Raw genomic sequence first — 15,004 nt, 5'->3', positions numbered from 1 at the left:
GCCATTTTCCCCCTGTATAGGTAACTTTGTTCAGAAACTGGAAGCACTTTACAGAAAGCATTTTTTCCTTAATTGGTGCATTGAGGAGGATATAGTAGGTAGAGGAAAACTTAGAATACTATGGCCATATTTGAAGCTCTGGAGAGGCCTGAACCATCGAGAGTCTCCTGTTAGTCTGTGAGCAGGGAAGACAGGAGGAAGCTACAGGAGACACAATGATAGTCAAAGCGGTGAGGTCCCAGGAAACGAGGAGGGAAAGAGGGACCTCAATCCACAGGAAAGGTCAGTCGGGGATCATCTTACCGTTTGGCAGCCCCAAGACCACTGGCTTGTGAAGTTGAGCCCGTCTGTCCTCATATCTGGTCATGAATGCATGGTATGTGTCGAGGTTAGGGAGGCAGCAACTGCGGACCCCAAGTTGTATATACACTCTGTTCACTCACACAAAATGGTGGGCATTGCATCAAGGCTCTCTGACTTTTTAATGACTAATTCACCTGTAGCTTTTATTTATTGGGTTTTGTTATGTTCAGACATGTCATGTCAACTCATTTAATCACTCAACTCTCTTGAGAGGTTATTAAAGTATTTTCCACATGAGAACAGGGAGTTTTTTATTGGGGAATACTTTGCCTGTAGTCACTGCTGATAAGTGGAGGAACATGTATATTGCCTGCCTTGTGCTAAGTCTGTAGATTTAACTGAAAGCATTGGGGAGAAGGGATACTTATGAATTCCCAAGTACACATTTTTTAATTGCCAGTCAGCTCACAATTAACATTCTGTTGTGGACTGTGCAGGTTATTTCACACCACCCTGCATGTGATGCTCCTTTATCATGAAAGTCACTCTGTATTCAGAGTGTGCCCAGTTCTGTGATGCATCTGAAAAACATACGCCAAGTCAGCCCAGAGGAACATTGGACTTGACATCAAACAGGGTTTGAGCTTTCGATACACACAGCTGCCTTTTCTCAGTACTGTCACCCTCGACCATCACCTCTGGACATTTGGGGACATGGGGCAGCCTGAACCAGAATGTCCAGCATGTTTTTAGGAATCAGTGACTTTCAAGTCAGGTGACTGTGAACTTCATCCAGAATTGGGGTAATGTCAATTGCAGGTTTCTTTGCGTGAAATGTCTCTGGAATCTTGTTGAAGTCAATGTAGAAAAATCCCTCCAATAGTGCCACAATTCTGTGAACGTATCAATCTTATTAATCTAACCTTCTGCATATTCCTTGGCCTTAGAGGAAACGATGGCTCTGTTGTTACTGGTGCTGAACTTCAACGCAGCACCCACTGTTTCAGTCCCTCCCTTTCGGCGCTTTTCCTCATCTTGATCTCGCCAACATCCCACCCATTTTATTTTTCGTTTGTTTTACCCTTAAAGATATATTCTAATTGTCAATATCCTATAATATGTTTCCAATTACTGGTATATTCCTCCATTTCATACCTTTTCTCTGTGTTAAAGATCAATATTTTAAACATGTTCACAGACGGTAGCTTCAAGAAGAACCCATTTAGCTGAAGGTCCACAGTAAGTTTATGGGGATGAACCCCGCTGTCCACATTAGAGACATGATCTTAGGGTAAGAGGAATTCAGCACAACCACCTGACTGAAAGTGGACTTAATCGCTGGCCCCACAGAGGTTTTTGAATACTTTGCATTTGGAACCATATTGTCCCAAAGACAAACTGTACCTTGAGTTTCAAAAGGGCAGTTGCTTAAATGTAACTCATGTATATAGTGTTTGAAAAACAAAGAAGACCTAAAACTTAATCAGAAAACAATGGCAGTGAGAGGCTACGAAATAGAAAAATCTATGTGAATTCAGCAAAGTGAGACTCTATGTGAATGTAAGTAACATGGGGGGTAGTTAGTGGAGACCATCACTGAGGGAGCATCCTAGAATTCATGTGTAGAGAACTAAAGAAATGAATTTTATGTGAGCAAACTTTTAACAGTCTTTCCTTTCCTTATCAATAGCAGAGACTTCACACTGGAGAAGAGCCCACTGAATGTAACAAATATGAGGCGATTCACATAGAACTGAACTTTCACGCTACATGAGTGGCCTCTCACAGGACAGAAACCCTATGCTTGCAATCAATTTGGAAGAGCCTTCAGCCTTTATTCATCATTGAATTAACATAAGCTAATTTATACTGGAGTGAAACCATGCAGGTCTCATCAATGTGGGAAGGCATTCAGGCAATGCTGTAACCTTAGATGACATGAGAAAACTCACCCTGAAGTGAACCCCTATATAGGTTATAAATGTGGAAGATAGTTTAGCTGGAGCCTCACATTTAAATACACCAGAAACTCACACTGGAGAGAAACCTTAATGTGATAAATGTGGGACACACTTCAGCAGAGCCTTAACTTTTATTCACACTGATGAACTCACAAGGTGAGAAGCCCTCTCTCTCGAAACACTGTAAAATCTGGTGCTTCAATTATTTTATTCCTTTTATGTTTTCACTTAATGTGCCCCTCATAACTTAAAATTGAATTATAAATAAATTTAATTTTTCACAAGAGTCCTAGTCCTGGAGAATTTGTGGACCCTGCCATGAAAATCCAAAGAACTCAATCAGGCCGGGGTTTATTCCTTCATCAGTATTTTTTAGCCAAAATGTTTTTTTCCCCACCAAGAACAGATATGTCAGGACCGAGAAGTTGGAAGATCATTCCATAAACACAAAAATGTAAAACAACTATACCCCAATAAATAAAATAAGGTAAGATAAAATAAAATAAATCATTGCAGACATGGAGAGTTCCATTTTCAGATTTGGAGAGGGTAGGGGCTGCATGATAAGGTCTGGCTCCTCTTCAGATAAATTGCTTTTACTTTGTTGGCCTAAAAACATTCATTATAACCCTAAAGTCCACTGACGTTTAATGGGTGAAAGAATGTTATTGTAGGGGTCAATAAAGCATGGGATGTTGCCTGCAACCTTTGTGTGTCTGTGTTCCTGTCTGTGTACATGCACACGCACACACACAAACATGCAAGCAAGGGAGAGAGCATATAGCATCCATCTGATCCTAAAGAGAAAATATGAGTCTGGAATCAATGGCATAAATGTGTCATCAGGAGAAAGAGCATCTAAGTTACCTTATTGATTAATGTATCAAATTTTCAATTACTAACAAATATTTACTGAAAGCTTCCAGGATTTCAGAACTTGGCTTGTTATGAGGACTAAGTTGTAAATATTACAATGTTCCTATCTTCATAGAACTCTACATAATAACGCAGTCAATTCAAATATACTGCAAAATAAAATTTCTGATATTAAAAATCAAATATACATAAGGGCTTACAAATCGTGTAAGTACAAAATGTTTGCTACTAATTTACAAAGAAAAGTTGCCACTTTATAAAATAAAATTGAGATTTATAACAGTGTCATTATAGAACTTTGGAAGGCCAAAAATTGTCAAAAAGACTGGGTTATTAAAAAATATTTTACAAAATTCTGAACCTTTGAAAAGCTATTCTGCAAGATTTGGGAAGAATAAAGATCGATTTCCATTTCTAACAGCCAAGATAATTGTTCAAAATATTATGAAATGAGTATTTTTAAATTAATTGTTCAATTACAAAATACACTTTTGAAAATCAATAATGGTTTTTATTAGAATACAAAAACTGCTGCACATGCCTATTAAAATACATTTAGCATCCATTTTATTCGAGATTCAGTGGGGCAACATTTTATTTATTCATTTATCTTCTTCCAGTTTTACTGAGCTATAACTGACATAGAGCACAGTGTAACTTTACAGTGTATAATGATTTGACTTACATATGTTATGAAATGATTATCACACTAAATTTAGCGAACATTCAACATCTCATATAGACACAAAATTAGAGAAATAGAAAAATGTGTTTTTCTTGTGATGGGAACCCTTAGAATTTATTCTCTTAACCACTTTTATGTATAGGAGACAGCAGTGTTAATTATCTTTATCATGTGCTATGTTGCATCCCTAGTACTTCATCTCTCTTATGGCTGGACGCTGGCAGTTTGGGCCACCTTTATCCAGTCCCACCTCTTCCCACGCCCTGCCTCTGGCGACCACAGATCAGACTGTTATTGGATGAGATTGTTTGCTTGTTGGTTGGCTGTTGAAATATAACTGATCTACAACACTATGTTATTTCTTGTTACACAACAGAGTAATTTGGAATTTCTATACATTTCAAAAGGAGCACCGGGTCCTCTGCATGGGGAGGGGCCAGGGCACTGGCGCCTCTGAGGCCCTGGGCCCCGCCGCCAAGCTCAGGGACAGGCCCCTGTCTGCGGCGGAAGAGGTAGCCTCCAGGGGCCAGAGGAGATGCTGGGATCGCGCCCCTTCTCTCCGTCCTCCGACCCCAAGTTCCCGCGGCGGCGGCTGAGACCCCGGGCCGGGGTGTGCGCCGAGGGAGGGAAGCGGGTGCGGTTCCGGCCCCGCTGGGCTGAGCCCGGCCGGCGGGAAGCCCGCTGCCGGGCCGAGGAGCCGCTGTACCGCCCGTGGTGCTCCCATGACTGCCGCTTCCCCTGAGCGCGGAGGAGCGGGACCGTCTCCTGGGCCTGTAGGCCGCCCCGCTCCTCTCCTCGCCGCCTCCAGGGCTCCCGCCACGCACCCAGCACCTGCGACGTCAGCGAGGGGGCCAGGAGCTCGTGCGGGGATGGGCCCAGCCGCGATCGCCGCCCCACCCAGGAGCCCTGCCGTGTGCTCCGCCCACCCCGCGGTCGCTCCTTCCCGGACCTGCCGGCCGAGCTGCAGGCGGAGCCGGGGAGACACGGAAGCCAGAGGCGCCGTCGGGGGTCTCCCGGCCGGTCCGGGGACACCGGGCCGCTTCCATTTCTGGCTCCAGCGGCTTCCCGGTCTGTAGCCTATGAGCCGAAGGACGCAGCGCTGGGCCGCTTCGCTGTCTGCACGCTGCGCGCAGGGCCGGCACTGGAACAACAACGCGGGGGTCAACTACACGCTGCACCCCGCGTGCTACTTCTTTGATCTTTGTCTCTGGTGTGAAAGGGCCCAGATTTCCTATCCTGGGCGAAAGAAATGTTCTTTATAAATATTTTGTAGAAGGTGTTCTGTCCCCTGCCAAAATAAGATGTTAGGTGACTTGAACTGTCAGAGTCATCCGCTGGTGTTGGCCGTGAGGCTGAAGAACAGGTCACGGCCCCAACCCCCTTTGGGTGCACAGAACCCACAACAGCTGCCAGACTCCGCTGGCCATTAGCCCTCAGAGAAGCTGGACCCTTAGCGGCTGGACTCCAAGCCAGGGGTGGGGCTGGAAAGGCGGCTTTCTGTCCTTCTGGGAGCCACAGAAGTTAGTGGTGAATTGATGGATGAGGAACTGTGCCCAGCGAGTAACTATTGCTCAGAACTCTTTGGGCCCCTGCACGCGGCCGGACAGGGAGCACAGGGACAGGACAGTGTCACTCACTGCTGGTGGCTGGGGACGCCAGCACGAGGGGACCATACATGAGCACAGGCGGGCACCCTGGGGGAGGAATTTATCCCCTCACATCTTGGGCAGATTTTGGTAATTTGTTTTTTGTTTTGATTTTAGTTTTCATATTTTCTGGCGCAGGGCTAGTACAATCAATTCGTTTTGGAATGCTGGTCTCTAAGGAGGGATGTTTGCACTGTAACTCGAGAGAACAGGCCATTGCCTCCTACATCCCATCGACCAAATTCCACACCCAGCTTGTGCTGGTAGGAACTGCAAGCTAAGTATGGTTTTTATATTTTTAAATGGTTGAAAATAATTCATAAAAAGACTATTTGCAACACAAGAAAATTATATAGCATTCAAATTTCCTTGTCTATAAATAATGTTTTATTGAATCACAGTTATACTCCTTTATTTACATTTTACTGTAGCTGCTTTTTGGCTACAATGACTGAGCTGAGTAGAAACGACAGACATCATATGGCGAATCTAAAATATTTACTCTCTGGTCCTTTACACAAGTTTGCCAACCCCTGTTCTAGAAAAGTGGGGAAAAAATTTTTTTTGAAACATGTATGCTGGGATTTATACTTTTAAAACAGTTAAACTTTTAGCGAATTTTGTCCCTGGAAACAAACTTAGGTAGAAGTAAATATGTTACATTACTCTCAGTAATCTCAGTTATAACAAACACTAATTCACAATTATTCCTGCACTGAGGAAGGGAATCCACCTGCAGATTTTTTCTTTTTCATCTAAGAAATAATCACAAATTAGTGTAACTAAAACCTAGCACCCATCTGAATTAGCATCAACTGCAAAAACTGCTAGATATTTCTGAGCCTCAAAATAGGACATTGTAAGCCATAAAAGTATTTACTTTACATTTTGCTTTGGTGACATCTCTTGACTGTGGCAGTGTTGTTTACTAAAGTTAATTGATCATGGAGAATTTCATCAAGAATCATTTTCTAGTAGAAAACTATCAAGAGTTCATGCACTATGATTCACACTAGAGTAAAATAAACTAGAAAACAATCACATTGATGAAGCAATGAATATGTAATTTACATAAGAATATAAAAATATATAACAACAAAAAAATCACTTATTACCTTATTTTCTGTTATTAAATATAAAAACATATTATGCATCTTCCAGGTATTCTTGCATGTGGTAAGCCATTTCTTTCTTAAAAGGGCATTATTGCATAATGAAACACATAGGTAAATGCATTTTTAGATTTTTATTTTGTATTTAGGAAAACACTTAAGTTCAAATTTACCAATAGTGTATATAATCGCATTGACACTATATACACTACAGAACACACTGGGAAATTCTGGATTTTATGATAATAATGTGTTATTCTGGATTGTTTTAGATTATCAAAAAAAAAAAATAGAAAGAAATTAAGAGTCCAATATAAAGAGCAAGATAGCAATCCTCTTGTCTGTTATCCTTTAAAATGGTAACCGGTTGAATTTTGAATAAAATGGATGATGGAAGGAATTTTAAGAGGCACGTGCAGCAGAATTTTTATCATTATAAGAATCGTTACTGATTTTCAAACATATAGTTTTGAATTCTAACAATTTTAAAAGTACTTATTTTGGAATATAGAGAACAGCAAACCTGGATCTTAAGACAGGGAATCTAGCTTTGCTCTCCCCAATTCATGCAGACTAGCTTTTCCAAAATTGAGAATTTTGTAAAATATTTTTACTAACCAGTCTTTCTAAAAATATATAACCTTTCAAAGTTCCGGAATTGAGACTGTTTTAAATGTCAATTTTATTTTATGAAGTGCCAACTTTTTATTGTAGACTGGTAGTGATATTTTGTAACTATACAATGTATGAACATGTCTTTTTTTTAAATGTCAGAAATTTTATTTTGCAATTTATTCTTATTGCCTGCATTAGAATACAGAGTTCTAGGAAGAGAAATGTGTTGTGTTATTTATAGTTTAATCATCATAACAATCCAAGTTCTGAAATGTTGGAAGTTCTCATTAAATATTTAATAACGGAAAAGTTGATAAATGAATGAACAAGGTGATTTAGCTTATTTCTCTCCTGCATGAATCCTTTATGCCAATAATTCCTGAGTTGCATTTTCCCTTTATGATCAGATAGTTGCTACAGTGTCCCTCCCTTGCATGGGTGTGTGTGTGTGCACTCAGATGCACGTACACACAGTAATGTTGCAGCTATCATCTTGGGCTTTAAACAAAATTTTTTTTTAAAGTTTTTTTTGTTTTTGATGTGGACCATTTCTAAAGTATTTTATTGAATTTGTTACAATATTGTTACTGTTTTATATTTTGGTTTTTGAGCTGCGAGCCATGTGAGATCTTAGCTCCCCGACCAGGGATCGAACCCGCACTCCCTGCATTGGAAGGTGAAGTCTTAACCTCTGGAATGCTAGGAAAGTCCCCATGATGGGCTTTATAGGCCCTAGAATACCATTTCTCAACCCATTAGACTTCAATGGACCTCAGGGCTATAACGAATGTTTTGGCCAACAAAGAAAGAGAAATTGAACTGAAAAAGGGCCAGAACTCATCATGCAGCCTGTATGCTCTCCCTAGCTAGCCTTCTTGAAGGTTTAATTGACAAAATAGACATTGTCTCTATGCTGATCTTTCTCCCGGAATTTTTTTTTTTTTTTTTAATCATCACCTTTTGTGACCAGGATTCTTTCTTTATTTATTTATGGCTGTGTTGGGTCTTCGTTTCTGTGCGAGGGCTTTCTCTAGTTGCGGCAAGTGGGGGCCACTCTTCATCACGGTGCACGGGCCTCTCACTATCGCGGCCTCTCTTGTTGCGGAGCACAGGCTCCAGACGCGCAGGCTCAGTAATTGTGGCTTACGGGCCTAGCTGCTCTGTGGCATGTGGCATCTTCCCAGACCAGGGCTCGAACCCGTGTCCCCTGCATTGGCAGGCAGATTCTCAACCACTGCGCCACCAGGGAAGCCTCGGAACTTTTTTTAGTAACATTTTTCAGTACCATTTTTCTAGATCAAAGAGTAAAGCTTTAAACGTAGACTTACCAATGGCTCTCTGAGGGATCTCCTTTGTGTTTAAATGATTTAGTATACGCACCCCTTATTGTTCGAATACATTCTTAAAGGACAACTCTTTTTATGTCTGCAAAGATCATTCACCTTCTCAGTCCTGAAGACATCTATCTGTTCTTCTTGGACAAAACAAACAAAGAAACCCTTGGCTACAAAATGCTAAGTAGGGATTAAACCACCGTCTGACTCTGAATTCTTGAGTTCTTCCTGTCCGTGTACCCACAATTATTCACCTTTGTTTAAATATAATTAATATATAATTCTTTTTTAAAGTCATGTGGGAAATAGTAAATGAAAGTTAAGTAATAGAATTAATTGAAACAGCAGAGGTTAATCACAAAGTATGTGTGTATTTATCCTTGAAGCCATTCATCCTGAACGTGTATACACATATTTGGACGCTAATGTAAGAGTTAACACACATCATACTATGTTTTACATTTTCAGTTAACATTCAACGTTGTTTCCTGATTGATCCCAGTCTTTGTAATTATGATTATAATTTTATAAAGACAGAGAGTGTCTAACTGATCAACAGTGACAGAGTATTAACAGAAAATGGGCCCATTCTTACTCATCCCAATATTTCATGATTTTGAATGACACATACCCACTCAGTAGTGCTTACATATTTGCAAATACTGATCTACTGAAGCAGGTTTGCTTCGTTTCTTCTTACTTGATACTGAATATTGCTTTCAGCACTTCTCAAAACCCTTCACCATCTACATCTTTATATTGTATATTTAATAAAAAGACAATTGCTGAAGGACTTAATTATTGTCTCAATTGCATGCTAACACATTCTTTATAGACTATTTCCCCAGTATGAGTTTTCTGATGTGAATAGCAAGTGAAAGATTTTCCACATTGTCTTTAGAATTGGCATCTCCTCAGTGTGAGCACTTTCTTGTTCACTCAGGAATAAGGAATCCCTGAAGAATGTCCTTCCTTCATTACACTGAGACTATTTTTTCAGTGTGAACCCTCTCATGTCCAATGACAAATGTGACTTTAGCATTCATTTCATCGGATTTCTTCTACAGCAGTGATTAGATGGTGTACCCCTAGAGGGCTCTCCTCGTAGTAAACCTTGGGCTGTCTTCTCTACTGTGTCAGGGATGAAGCCCACTCTGAGTTCTCTGTGCATTCTGAGGCTGGAGCTCCACCTGAAGGCTCTTCCACCACGACTACAGGGTCAGGGTTTCTCTCCACATGACTTTCCTGGTGGTTTAAAAGGGATCATTTCTGGCTGAAGGCTCCATATCATTGATTACAGACACAGGGTTTCTACACTGTATAAATTCTCTGGTGTTTATAAAAGTGGGAGCTCTGGGTAAAGGCTGCACCACATGGATTCCAGACATAGGGTGTCTCTCCTGTCAGTTTTCTAGTGCGTATAAACGTGAGAGCTGCGTTTAAAGGCTCTTCCACATTCATCGCATTTGTAGGGTTTCTCAGCAGTGTGAATTCTCCCCGATGACTAAGGTTACGGCTTTGACTAAATGCTTTCTCACATAAATGATATTCATTGTGGTTTCTCTCCTGTGTGAATGTGCTCATGACATCGAAGTGTTGGATGGTCACTGAAAGCTCTTCCACAGTCATTCCAAACATAGGGCTTCTCTCCCGTGTGAGTTTATTGGTGTGAATAAAAGTCAGCTCTCTGCTGTATTACCTTTATAAGGTTCGTCTTCTCCAGTGTGAGCTGTTGGTGTATAAATACGAGGCTTCAGCTGAATTATTTCCCACGTTCAGGACATTTGCAAGAGTGACTCCAGGGTGCACTCTCTCATGTTGTCTAAGGTTGGAGGGTGACTAAAAACCTTCCACATTCTGAGATCTGTATGGTTTCTCTCTAGTATAATTAGCTTATGCCAATTCAGTGATGAATAACGGCTGAAGTCTCTCCCATTTGGGCTGAAAGTATAACACATGTGGATTTAAGGTTGTTGTATGTGAAATGTCCTCATATTCATTGCATTCAGTGGGCTCTTCTCCAGCATGAAATCCCTGCTATTGACAAGGAAAGGGAGGCTGTTAAAAGTTACTCACATAATATTTATTCAGTCATTTCTCTACATGTGAATTCTAGGTGGCTCCCTCAGTGATGGTCTTCATTGAAAATCTCCCCATGTTACTTACATTCACAGGTAGTGTTACTTTGCTGAGTTCACACAGATTTTCTATCTGGTAAACCCTCACTGGTCATAGCTTTCTGATTAAGTTTTAGGTCTTCTTTATGTTTCAAACACTATATCCATGAGCTATGTTTAATCACTTACCTTTTCATTGAAGCCCAGGTTAGAGTTTGACATGTAATGTCAAATGACATGGGTCCTCAGATTGTTCCATCCTCCTTTTACATTGATAGAAAATCTCCTGGCCACATGTCCAAAGCCACGGAGGGCAGAGCTAGGGTTGAGGCTCTGATGTTGCTGATTCCCACATGGGGAGGAACCAAGGTGACTGAGGGCAAGGGCATCTGGTGGGACAGGGGGTGCAACAGGGAAGGTGGGGTGCTAAAGGCCTGGAATGGGTGTTGGAGAACAAATGTTGGTGCCTTTCACCAAGTATTATTAAATGAGACTTTTGCGAGAGGTGTCCTTGCTGTGGAGACAAGACTCTCCAGGAGACCATGGTAAGGGTTACCTGGGAATTAGTGTTAATCCTAGGAACTGAATATTAATAAAATAATAACTCTGAACAGTAAGTCAAGTCGAAGTATAACTCCCCATGATTTGCATTGTTTTCTGCACAATGGGGAGATTACATCCTCCTTACGTGCCGAGTAGCCAATGCAGGCTTGTTTTTGACCACGGGAGGAAAAAGCGTTCCTACTGTCTGCGCATGCCTGTGGGTTAGGTGGGAGGGGTCACTCCCAGCTGAATGGTTGGGGATTCATGCCTGGTGTATCTAACAATACTTTGAAAGGCTGGGTTCTGAAGGCTGCTTTCTTTTTCCTCAGATTTATCTGCTTGATTTTTGGATTGTCCCTGCATAAGGGTGCAGAGGAGGGCAGGTGGTGGCAGAGTTCCTGATAATGAAACAACAGGTGAGAAAACAAACTTACTTTGATTCCTGAATTGATCCATCTTTTGCCAAATGGTCAGGTTTCTACTTTGGGTCCGGATTTTCTAAGTGCACCCAGGAAATATTAACGCCAGTTATGTTCACCACCCTGTTAGGGATACGGCAGGTCAGGGACCAATGAAGAAATACTCTCTTTCCCAACATTTACTTTCACTTGTTCCAGCCTCCATTAAGCTGTGACCTCACAGAAGACGGGAGAGGTTTCTTCCTTCTCTTTTTTTAAAGGTCATCCCTTGGGCACAGCGACCTCCTTCATCATGTTACTGGCTGCAGTGGACTTAGGAATGCGGTGAACACAGGGGCTAGAGAATGACTCAGAGCAGAAATCTCTAGGCCAGTGGGGAGCAGGCGTTTCATCAGGTGAGTCCTGTGTCATAGGTGCTGGTGTGAGTGGGGGTTTGGTGAGAGATAGCAATAAAGAATCATTTATTTTTCCTAATTTTAAAAAGATTAACTTTCTACAGAGTACTCATAAACATTTTGATAGCTTCAAAAAGATAAACGTAAGTTCCTTAACAAAGTTGTTCACATAACCCTTTTCCTTTGTGTTCTTAACCTTCATTCAAATTAGAAAGTTGAATGCAATGTCTGCAGATTCTTATTTTCTTAATTTGGACTGTGTATGGAGGAGAAGGGGCACAGTACAGAGAACAAAATGTAGAGCACTGGACAGCAAATGACAGTCTGGGAAGCTCCAAGACCTCACTCCGCCAGAGTGACATGAATAAAACAACCAGGATCTGCCTGAATGAGCTGGGGTTCTAGCCCAGGGAACCCCAGAAGTGGCAATAATGGGCTTTCTGATCCCACCATTGCCAGCCCTGGCACTAATAAGTGTTCTTATTAGACCCGGGGGATGTGTGTGTATGTGCTGTGTGTGTGTCTTTCTTCTCCTGGCACCCCTGGACTTGCCGAGTGTGCATCAGTGTTTCATGAAAGCCATGGCCATGTGGTGCTAAAGTTATAAGACCCTCTCAGTCTTGTATCTTCCTGCGTTGGATACATAAAATTTCTCTAATAGGTCCAGATGCAAATGTTCAGCTGTCTCCTTGGCTCCTACCTGCAATGGCATGGGGATGTCTTTTCCTTGGGAAAGCAGCTCTAGGCTCATGGAGAGAAGAGCGGCACACGTGTAGGGTGGGCAGAGATAATTGGAGCAAGCAAGTGAATTGCTAAGGTCTCCTGATAAGGAGGTAAGAGGCTGGGCACTAAGGGAACCCAGGTCTGCAGAGTCAGGGTTCCGACTGCAGAATTCTCCACATTAGCGTGAGGAGCACGTCTCCTTCGCGGCAGCCTCCTGCCCAAATCTTCCCAGCCTTGTCGGCTGCTGGGGTCCCGTCGTGCCGTGCCGAGCCGAACCGGCAGGTAGCTACGAGGCGGACGCCCCGAGACGAACTCGAGCGTTTGGGCGGTCGGAGCTGATCCCTCGCCGCCCAGCGATCAGAATGCATCCCGCTGACGTTCGAGCCCGTTGTCGGGAGCCACCTGGCGGCCGCTTTTATATTGTCCCTTCCCTCCTGAGCTTTGGTGACCTTCGCGAGGGATGTGACTCGCCCGCCAGGCGCGGGGCAGAGTTCCGGGAGGCCGCTGACGTTGGCGGCGACCATCCCGGTGATGCGGAGTGGTGAGCGCGTCCTGCTCTCACCGGAGATTGAATGTGGCGAGAAGTGTGCTGTGGGGCCGGCGCTGAGCTCCCTCGGACGGTTGTGGGGAGGTCTGCGCCGGTCGACCAGCACTCCCTGGTGCCCCTTGGCCCGCTGAGACTTCCCGTCCTGCTATGCGTGACCAGGAGAGGATGTCCGTGCACGACGTCGTCCTCCGTGTGTCACGATCCGTCGGTGCGTCCTCGCCGGCTTGGGGACCCGGGCCCATCCCGGTGCAGTCGAGGCGGTGGGGCTGCTCGCCGTGGGCCACTTCAGTTTCTCCGTGTTGCACGCGAGGCGGTCACGGGGGCGAATCTTGCCCCGAGGCAGGGGCACGGGATGCTTGTCAAGAGACGTGATCCACCCGGCAGATTGAACCGGCGTCTACGCGGGGAGCTCCCGTCCCCACTCCTTGGTCACCTCGTCAGCATGGCGCTTGCGTTTGTGCAGGTCTCCTCACCGCGGACTGTCGTGGGCAAGCGGGAAGGGTGCTCGTGGAGGGCCGGCAGTCCCTCCTAGGCTTCGGTGGTCGTAGGTCGTAGTCGTTTCTCTTTGGGAAACAGGGACCGCCCGGGGCATCCGGTGATGGTCGTGAGCAGACACGAGCCTGGCCGCGGTCCTGGGTGGGCGTGGTTGTCGGTAGCTTCTCTGAAGAAGCTCTGCAGACAGGGAAAGGCGTACAGATGCACGGGCGGACGGGAGGATCCCCCAGGGCGAGAAATGGGACCGATGGTGGCATGGGTCGAGGACGGGTGTCAGGGGCGTGGCGGTGCGCCTTCGCCGGTGTGCGATCTGGATCCTTCCTGTTGAGGTTCACACCAGTTACACGTAACTTGGCGTCTGCAGCGCAAGGTCGACCAGATGGCCGGATTTCGGTATCGGGGTAAGAGGAAAATTTAATGAATTAAATTTTTTTTGTTGTGAGATTCACTACAATGTGAACATTAGTGAAATGAGAAATCCTGATGTTTACAGTAAATCGACATTACTGTAATAACTACTATCATTTGCAATTTTTTCACAAAATGTTGATTTATGAAATTTAAAATATATTTAGTACAATTTTTTGTGATACAAGTCTGCTAATGAGAAAACTGGAATTCTTTTGCAAGGGGGATGCCATTTAGCTTATTAGAGATTCCTATCATCAAAATTTAAGTTGTTAATCCTGACTTATAAGGAGATTTTGCATGGTTTACATATTTCATATTTGAAAATTCTTTTCACACATATATATACTACCAAATACTGCAGTTCATGAGCATATGATTTTAATTGAGCATATTCATTGCTTGGAAGGAATTTATAAAATTCCGTTAGATTCTTCTATTGATATTTGCCTTTTAATATGTCATTATATTGTACATTAGTCATTTCTAATTCTGTTTGCAGTTAATTTTAAAAACATTGATTCAAGTTTATCTATCCACAGAGGATCTGATTGATTGAAGATGGTGAAGGAGGGTTTTGGGATGCAGAATTTTCTAAATCCACCTGGAAGTCTGGCAACGTCTCCCTCCAGCCACAAGGCCCTGCCCCACACCCTGCAACAACCAATCTGGAAAACCAGACTTCAACCTCTGCAACAATAGGCCCCAAGGGTTAAGACTTGGTCAGTGACTCACAGCTTCGTCATTTTCAGTCTTTTCCATGTAGAACCAAATGCGGGGAAAGCCAAATATGTTCCCCTAAGTAATCACTTAGGACGCCCCTCT

At 43.3% G+C, this 15,004-nt stretch overlaps 1 long non-coding RNA gene across 2 annotated transcripts; it reads left to right on the top strand.

The window, feature by feature from the left end:
• Positions 1-2,957: 2,957 nt before the first annotated feature.
• Positions 2,958-12,461, top strand: LOC309621346. Of its 2 annotated transcripts, XR_014239951.1 has the most exons (4): positions 2,958-5,752; positions 11,522-11,608; positions 11,872-12,006; positions 12,218-12,461. It is a non-coding gene; the product is annotated as an uncharacterized lncRNA (long non-coding RNA). The 2 variants fall into 2 exon arrangements; XR_014239952.1 differs by lacking the exon at positions 12,218-12,461 and having other exon boundaries at positions 11,872-12,199.
• Positions 12,462-15,004: the final 2,543 nt, after the last annotated feature.

This window comes from Balaenoptera borealis, assembly GCF_965194805.1.
Source record: "Balaenoptera borealis genome assembly, contig: HAP1_SCAFFOLD_332, whole genome shotgun sequence".
NCBI classification, from domain to species: domain Eukaryota; kingdom Metazoa; phylum Chordata; class Mammalia; order Artiodactyla; family Balaenopteridae; genus Balaenoptera; species Balaenoptera borealis.
The sequence above is the reverse complement of the archived record's forward strand: the minus strand, read 5'-3'. Positions and strand labels throughout refer to the sequence as shown.